The sequence below is a fragment of the Mus caroli genome, chromosome 4, assembly GCF_900094665.2.
Source record: "Mus caroli chromosome 4, CAROLI_EIJ_v1.1, whole genome shotgun sequence".
NCBI classification, from domain to species: Eukaryota; Metazoa; Chordata; class Mammalia; order Rodentia; family Muridae; genus Mus; species Mus caroli.
The window spans coordinates 132,803,608-132,812,782 of record NC_034573.1 but is presented as its reverse complement, the minus strand read 5'-3'; the positions used below and the strand labels follow the sequence as shown (position 1 = coordinate 132,812,782).

The window sequence follows — 9,175 nt, the reverse complement described above, 5'->3', positions numbered from 1 at the left end:
TTACCCTTTATGCAGAATGAAATACTTTTTAAACATTAGAAAGCTCAGTTATTGGAGCCTTCTGTCCCTTTTTCACTGTTTGAAGGCACCCCATGTCATTTCCAGTGATGAGTTCAGATTGCCCCAGGAAAGGTCCATGATGCACATCATTAACCCCAGCATTCCGGAGGTGGGGTGGGGAGACGACAGACCTCTGTGTGTGAGACTAGAAAGAGTACATGGTAAGACCCTGTCTCAGAAAAACAAGCAAAACTGCTGTGAGCCTGTGTTTTCCTAGTGGTCGTCGCTCCTCTTAATTAACTGTCAGTTAAATTCTTAGTATTTATAGTATTGTCCCAAAACCGAGTGACAGGAAAGATGTAACCAACTTTTATGTTTGAGTGTTGCTGCCCCAGAAATGGAGATGTTCATACTTGGGTCAAAATGCTGACTGACATCGAAGCTCATTTTACACTTGTGGCATTTGGATATTGAGTTTCACTTTGACTTGACTGATGTCTATAAGAAACTTTATAGAGGGCAGGCAGTTTACTTTGAAAACGGATTAGAACCTAGGTAGATGAAGAGGGTTCTGTGAATATGCAGGCCACCTTTCAGGTGCCCTTAGGACTTGCCTGATGGCCAAGGAGAAGAGTCTTCTCTGTTGGCTTCCCAGATACAGAGAAAGGCCTCTAGCCTTTGTTCCCTGACGCCCAACTATCGCTTGCTCAGTGACATTTCTGCTAGAATGTGTGGGCAGGCCATTATGAGAGAACCACATTCCTTCTGGCCTAGCCTGGGGCTTCTGCAGTTCATCTGAAGAGCTGTCCCTCAGCCAACCTCTCATCACTACAGCCTGAGACCCAGGAGTGCTGGACAGTCAGTCTCCCTTTAAACAATCTGGCTGATTTCAGCACACACACGAGTTGAGTGTGTAGCTCAGTCCTTGGGGATCTGGGTTTTAGAGCCTCCTGGTGCCTCGTGGCCATCCCACAGGACGGGCTTGGAGAGCCAGAGCTTTGCAGGAGTCATTCTTGAACTCTGGATTCTGAACCAGGGATGGGGGTAGGGGCGTACATGCTTTGGTGGCACAGGGCTAGGGTGTGTGTGCAGAGCCTAGGGGAGCATGGACAACCAACCACAGCCTCCTCAGACTTAGGTCTACCTGCCAGAACCTTAAGTGAACAGGGCTGTGCAATATCAAATAATAGATCCAGATTGAGGGTGAAGATGAGATCTTTGTTGCATTAAGATCCCAATTAAGAAGCAGTCAGTGTCATACAGGGGAATAATGAATAGGACAAAACCTGGGGTTTGTGACTGTGATTAGGGAAGGCATCAGCTGCTGTAAACTGTAGTCTCAGTTGTGCCTTGGGGCCACTGCCCTACCCGCTGCTCATTACTTACCCGATGGTGCTCCATTCCCTGTACCCCGTCCCTCGTCCAGAAGTATTAGGGTTGCTCCAGGAGCCATCCCCTTGGCTCATCTTTGTAGGGCTGAGGGACTGCCCTAGGTGGCAGTTCTGCCCCACCTCCCTTGTCCTTCTTTCCCTTCAGACTAGGTAGTCTGTCACCACACCGTCCTTCTCAGGGGGGACCCTTTGCTTCATCAACAGTTGACTGCAACAGGAACCAAGTGCACGCTCATATAATGAAGTCTGTTAGCATCACACCTTTTGCATTTGACAGTGATTCTTAAGAAGTCCGCTAGAGACTGCCAGAAGACCGTAGTCAGCAGTGTGTTAACCCCAAAGGAAGGCCAGTAGAGCCGCCTCCCACCCCAGAAACTGCCCCTAGTGCAAACTCAGATCTGCCTATGGTATGTTTAAAGGTCATTTGAAGTTTGTCTTGTGAGGGTTTTACCTGTGTTTATGTATGTGCAGTGCATGCCTGCCTGTGCTTCCAACAGTTGTGAGCTGTCATGTGCTGGGAACTAAACCAGCCTTTCCCTCTCCCATATTGTAACAAGAGTGTTAGAGCCTTAAGGGTCTCTGTAAGCTTCACTTACTTTCTGACTAATCTTGAGAACTAGAGATGGGGTGGGGTCACGCTTACGTGACTGCACTAGATTACTTAAAGCGATTCCAAAAATCATTCAATTTTGAGCCATGAAGGTCTTGAAAATACTTGTGTTTTCTGCCTCACTTGTGCTGGCTTGGTGTCCTTTGAAAGCCTCTGAAGGAAGAAAGTGTTAAGAAATCCAGGCAGACGTCACAAGGAACATAGACATCTTAAAGAAGACATTAGCCAACAAAGCAGAGCCGAAAGCTTGCTAAAGAAGCCGCTTCTCTGGGGATCTTGTGATAAATGCTCTCTGGGTTGTTGGACGGACGAACGGAGCAAGACTGTAATGCCATTTAGGTAGGGAGCCACAGAGTCTGGGACTCTGAAGTGTACGTTTATGTTCCGAGCAGGAATCTGTCATATTTAGACGCTGACTGTATCTACTGGAGTTCTACTTTAATAATGTATTAAGTCGGCATCAATCTAAATGTAATTTTTAAACCCGATTCTTGTCATGGAGACGTAGAATTTGCAACACACGTAAGCAGCAAGACTGTATTGTCAACCTTCGGGTATAATCCCTGTATTGTTTTCAGAGCTGTTTTCTGCTGATAGATATTTCAGTATTCCTTGCTGGGGTGAAGTCATGTAAGCCTCTTGGATTTAGTTCTGTGGTCATAGCATCCTCTTCTCACTTATAACCAGGACCAGCCCCTGCCAGCGCAGCTAGGAAGCAGTGGCATTTCAGCTAGCTTCTGGTTGCATTTACTGACTGGATGTGTTCAGTCTGGCCTCTGGCTCCTGCCAGGCAGAGAACATGGTGTGGATCACCAGGTATTTGGCTATACTCTATATCTTACTCTGGAGCCGGAGAGCATTCCTGTGCCCCTGGGCTTAGAGATGATGCCTGGAATGCACTAATCCTGTTGAGCAAAAGTAGCCAGTGTTTCCTTGTATGGCATCTTTTCCGAGTGTATAATGGACCTCACTCTCTGTTCTCCTGGGATCTGGGGGAAGTAGAATTCTCAGTACAGGTAACCCAGAGGGAGAGGTGACAGTACTTGGATCCTGTTCCACACTACTGTAAGGGCACCCCACACCCCAAAAGTCTGATGAAGGTGCTGTGCTGAACCACGGTTGTATTCAAATCATTTCTGTAACTCTAAGCCTGACTGACACACACATCACTGTCCAGAGCTCGGTTTTGTTTCAGTAGAGAGGAGCTGGAGCTGGTCCCAGCTGAACGACTAAGATTCCCTTGGTTCTGTCAGTAAGGACAAGGCCTCCACCCGTGCTGGCCTCGAGTGTTAATAAAGGTGACACAGGCTCCTGGGAAGGCCTGGTAGCGGCTGTCAACACCCACTTGGTGTCAAGTACCAAAGTAATGTAATCTTGGGGGGTGTCGCTGAGTACCTGCCAGGTGACATTCAGGAACTGTCTCCATGTGAAGTGGGTTTGAAGTGCTTTGAGCAGTCTCGTGGCGATGGTCACTGAAGGACTTTTGGAGGGAAGGGGCTGCTGAAGAAACCCCTGCTGCTTGTGTTCAGGTTGAGCCCAGGCGTGGGGATTAAAGTAACTACTGTGCAAAATGACTTCTGTTGCTGTCCTTAAGCATGTGTCTTCTCTAAAGCCCATTAGTGGCACTGGGAGCCACCGTCTCCCTGGGGTGACATTCCGAGCTCTATGTGACCTGCTTAGGTGAGGGGAGTGTTTTGCTGGAGTATTGAACGGTACCATTCTGTGTCTGACCCAGAGCCCTGGGAAGCTTATGGAAGGTTCTAGATATGCTAAACTATAACCCCCGAGGCTTTGAAATCAGCTTCCCAAATGAGTTGTAACCAGACTACGGATTCCTTTCCATCTTAAAAGATATATATTACTCTTCAGGCGCTTTCCTTCCTGTTCTAATTCTGCATTCCTCTTGCTTTTACTGTCTGTCTCTCCTTGGTATAGAGTTCAGTTGTCAGGCTCTTTCGTGCATGTTTTCTCTTCGCCTTTATAACCCTCTAGTGACTGGCAAGTCAGGGACAGTGTCGAAGTCCAGGGCTGTCCTAAAGTCAGAACTGAGGGTTCTCTGGCTTGTCTGTCCTTTTGCAGTTTCCTGAGGAGGAAATAGGAATCATTACTTGGGTCAGCTTGGTGTAGCACCCGCCTATCCCATGTGTCCCCAGCACCAGCCACAGCCCTGATGGCTATACAGAAACACAGCTGGTGAGATAACAGAAAGAAAAGAAAGCTACTCCACTTCAAAGACCCCCTAAGGAAACTTAACTCCAGGAGTTTGGGGTTAAAATGTGACTATTGGAGCTGTTGAAATGATCAATTAGAATCTAGTGAAAGAGTAGGGCTACTTTGTAGAGCCAGGTGATGACAAACCTCACTAAAGGTTTGTACCTCAGACTATAATCCTCATAGTGTGGTCTGGGGGAGGTAGCAGAGTGAGTAAAGAACTCGCTTTGTAAGCAAAAGTGCCTGAGTTCAATCCCCAGAACCTCCTACAGGGAGGGCAGAAACAGGTACATTTCAACCCGCCAGGGCTCGGTGGCCTTTCAGTCTAGCCTAACTAGCAAGCTCGAAGCCACTGAGAGTTACCTATTTCAAAGGACATGGGGAGCAAGAATGGCCCTCAAGTTTGTCTTCTGGCTTTCATGTGTACTTACACATGTTCATACTTGAAAAACATGACAGCTGATCAACAATCTGCAGAGGCTGCATGTGCTGGCAGTACAGCGTAACACCATTCATTCATTCAGAGATGGGTACATTTGGCTGCTGTCTCCACAGTCAACCTGAAGCCTTACAGGAAAGTTGTTCAGCCAAGCCACCTGAACGTAGGGAGTTGAGCTAGCCACATAGGCTTACAAGGTTTTCAATTATGTTCATCCAAGTTTGGGAGCTGGAAATAGAATCATCTCCTACTTTAGTCCTGACACTTGGCATCTGTGGGCTCCCTTTCCAGTACTGCCACCCAGAATACATTGCAGACACTGCTCTTGTGTCTTCTGATTTTTTTTTTTTAACCCAGAATAAGGAAGCCCCCTGTTGACTTCTACGTTGGCTGATTTGCACAGTGCTGTACCCACATGGCTGAGCTGTGTTTGAACATGTCTCTAAAGCCTTGTTCCACAGCCTAATGTCACTCACCTTAGTGATTTCTCCATCACGCCCATGAGTCAGAGTTGCTGTAATAAAGCAGCTGGCAGAATCAAAGGTTGATGGCTGCAGATGAACAAAACTGGTCTTCTCAGTCACTGAGTGTGTCAGATGCTCACTGTTGCCTAAAGTGTTGAAGCACAGGAGCTGGCAAGGTGGGGAGGCCCCAGAAACACTCTGACCTTTTGCTATGACACCAGCTATGGACTGAATGACACAGTTGAGCTCATTTGCCTTTAGTTAGTCACCCCAGCATACTGTACCCAATGGTTACAGCTCGGTGCCTCTGTAAATCTTGACCACCACTGAGCCAGTGTTTGCTTCCCAGGAGTCATTAATGAAAACATTATTCCCGAAATGGGTTCAGTTGTGTCCTAGCCCTGAGGAGGCAGAGATGGGTAGATTCTTAGAGCTCCCTGGCCAGATAGCCAAGACTCCTTGGTGACTTCCAGGCCAAGGAGAGATCCTGTCTAAAAACAAGGTGAACAACACCTGAGGCTTGTCCTCTGTCTTTGACATGCACATGAGCACACGAAACTATACATTGGTCTTCTTGAGGCTTAGCATAGGTCCCTGAGCAAATCCGTCTCCTTGGAGAGCATCCTCCTCTGCCTCCCCGGGTGTGCAGTGTTTGAGCCTGGCTCAAGGCTACATCACATAGTGCCAACAAGTTAGATAAATGGGGGAAAGAGGTTGGGTCAGTAATGAGCTGCCTCCTATCCTTTCGAATCTATACTGCTTGAGTTCAACCCTGGTTCTTCAAGCCAGGTGTCTGGGTTTGGGCAAGGTGCTTACCCTGTCTGAAATGCTGGCATACCCATCTCACAGTTCTTGGTGAATAAATCTCAAGGAACAAGGCCCCCAGCATGCCGTTAGCAAGGGCAGGTAAGGGAAGAAATGGAGAGAATGCCATTCTATACCTGCCTACACGTGGCTGCAAGCCCGTGTATTCCCCAAGTCAGAAGCAGCATGTAGCTGGGCCAGGTTGTCTGTCCCCAGCCAGGAGGAGCCTTTCTAGAAGGTCTCCACCCAGTGAGCTGGAGAAGCAGCCCAGGGTGGGACAGGTGACCTGAGGCCATACTGTCTCCTCCCATTTGTAGAGCAGGTTAAACTGTTGAGGTTGGCGCCAGACAGGGTGAGGACTTTGGGGGAAGGCACAGAAGCGAAGGCGGGACCTGGCCCCCATCCCACGATGTCCCTGCTCTTTTGGCAGCTCCATTCTCATTGACTAATGCCATGTGTTCACATGGTAAGCATGCCTTTCCAGTGACAGTGCCAGCCGTGTGTCTGGGACTCTCTGCCAGCCAGGAACACCAGGCTTCTCCACGGAGGTGGGGGCAGTAAGGCCTTCGTGAGCTGCACACCTCTGGGCTTGTTCTTAGGATGAACCATCTTCACCACTGACATCACATGAAGCCTACCAATAGCAAACCCCATGAAGGTTGAGCCCTGCTTGGCCCTGGTACTCACCTCGTCTTTTGACATCTTTGGCTAAGCTCTTCTTTTAAAGACAGGTCCCAATGATGTTTTCAGCATCTCCAAAGGGCGTTGTCACTGACAAGAACAATTCCATGTACCGTCCAGGGAAGAGCATCCCTCTTTAGATTTTCCACACAGGTTGTCTTAATTTTCTGGCAGTCAGCATTCCTGGCACATGTATTTATTTCTCTTCTCAGCTTCATTGCAAATGGTGTGTTTTCACTCAACTGGAGGAAAAAAAAAAAAAAAAGAACCTGGAAGTAGCATTCGAGAGAGATGTAGAGAGGAGAAAGTCAGGGGGATCATTCCTATGCTGGCTCAAGCGGTAGCAGGGTTCCTGCAGAGATGATGTCCCTGAAACGTAAGAGGCAGCACTAGGTGGGATGGGGGTGGGGTCTGTGGGAGAGGTCTGAATCTTCAGATGTATTCACAGAGTTGTTAAAAACAGACACCTTGACCCATGTTCTGGGCAGGACTCTGGCAAGAGAGTGAACCCCTCTGGGATGCAAGTGCTTGGAGAATTTGACTCTTGGGAGTAGGGACCTGCATGTTGGAGAGCTCAGATGTGGATTTGTTCCTTATTGTCCCAGGATGCACGTTCTGGGCGCCCCTTTGTGCCCCCAGCAGTGATGGCCCCGTAGGTGGGAAATGGACAGATACAAGCTGTCCTTTGGCGCCTTTGCAGTTGGTTGTTTCGGTTCAGCTGGAAGGGAAAGGAGAGTCTATCCAGTTAAGACTCCCGACTCCCAAGCTTCCTTCTGTGTTCCTAGGGCTCCCTACACTCCACCAGCTCTTGCCCTCGTGAGACAGAAGCCAGTGGCAGCTTCCTTACCACACTGCACTGCTGGCCTCTTCCTCTGCTGGCTGGAAGGGAGGCGTCCGCACAGGGGTTTCCCCACTGGCAACTTCCTTGGCTGAGGTCCTCAGGCCTGGCTGGCCTGCCAGCCTTCCTGTTAATTGGGTCAAGTGTTAGGAGCTTGCTACACACTAGACATAAAAAACGCCAGAAGTAGTGGTGCTCAGACCAAACAGGTTTGACCTTCTACTAGAAGCCCCAACAGGACAGAGCTCAATAGATAAGACCTTTTAGGTGAGAAAGAGGCCAGGGCCTTGTGGGCCTGTTGGAAAGGAACAGAAACCCTCCTCCATCAAAAGGGTATGGGCATCTTACAGTGTTAAAGAGGAGATGAAACTAAAAGAGCCCCCAAAAGCAGGAGCCTAGGCTGTGCTTGCCGACTGCCCATGTCAACTGCAGCTTGCCCCAGTGTCATAAGACTCAGAACCAGCCAGGCCCAAGAATTTTTTCTTTCTGCTTTTGTGTGTGTGTGTGTGTGTGTGTGTGTGTGTGTGTGTGTGTGTGTAGATGTACTCATTTCATGGTGCATTCCACTTCTTTTTGAGACAAGATTGCTCTTATTTCCACAACAGTGTCTAGTTGCCTTATTAGTGAGTCTCCTGTTTCCTCCCCCTGTAGGAGTGCTGGGATTGCACCACTACTTCTGGCGGTTTTTATGTAAATCACAGCAATCCCATTCAGCTATTCAAGCATTTTAACCTGCTGAGCCATCTGGCAACCCAGGAGGGCCAGCGTTTTTTCTGGCCCTCTGGGACCACCTGCCTTTTCTTCCCCACTCCTGCATTAGAGGGACTTGTTTACAGCTGCTGGACACCAGCCCCAACCCAGATCAGAAAGTATTTGTACATCTGTCTCTACCTACCTGTCCTCAGCTGCAGGCCCTCGAAGCCTTCAGCATATCGCCCCCAGCCCCACCCCTGTCAGTTTCTTCTAAGATTTTTTGTTGGTTCTGAGCATCTGTAGGTCACACCTACATGGTTACTGTGCTGCCCGTCCGTGGACCTCATTTTGAGCAGAAGTACGGAGCTCACCAACTCTTCAAGCCTGCTCTCATGTCCAGTGCTGAGCTATGGGGGGTGGGGTGGGGTGGGGGTGGGGGGAGCCAAGTCCAAATATCGAAGGCTCTGAGGCCTATCTTTGGTGTTTTAAGCATTACCAGGGCATCTGAGTTAGAGAGCCTCTGTTCCCAGCTTCCTCTGAGCTTGGAAAGGGACAACTCAAAGCAGACCGAGCATGCTCCTTGAGGTCTGTCAGCAGATCTAGGGCAGAGGAACCCCACACTGAAGAACCCTCCATCGCTACTGCTGCTGGACCTATGTCAGGGGTGCAAATAGGCTTGGGAGCAAATGGTTCTGGATTCATATTGTGACCGCTTCCCTGTAAACTTGGCTAGCTGGTGCCTCCACTCCTTTGAACCTCTTCTTTCCCCTCCAATAAGACAGGATCATGGTGCCCTACCTCACAGGGGAGGGGATTCAAAGAACTCTTGCAAAGGACCCAAAATAGCACCCTCCTCGACCCCCCAGTGTTCAGGTCACAAACACTGTCATGCTACCACTTCTTCTTCTTCTTCTTCTTCTTCTTCTTCTTCTTCTTCTTCTTCTTCTTCTTCTTCTTCTCCTTCTCCTTCTCCTTCTCCTTCTCCTTCTCCTTCTCCTTCTCCTTCTCCTTCTCCTTCTCCTTCTCCTTCTCCTTCTCCTTCTC

The 9,175-nt window shown here is 48.9% G+C and overlaps 1 protein-coding gene across 4 annotated transcripts in view; it reads left to right on the top strand.

Annotated features, from left to right (window-relative positions):
- Positions 1 to 9,175, top strand: part of Prdm2 (PR/SET domain 2) — a 101,197-nt gene that overhangs the window by 81,566 nt on the left and 10,456 nt on the right. The gene's annotated exons all lie outside the window — the stretch shown is intronic.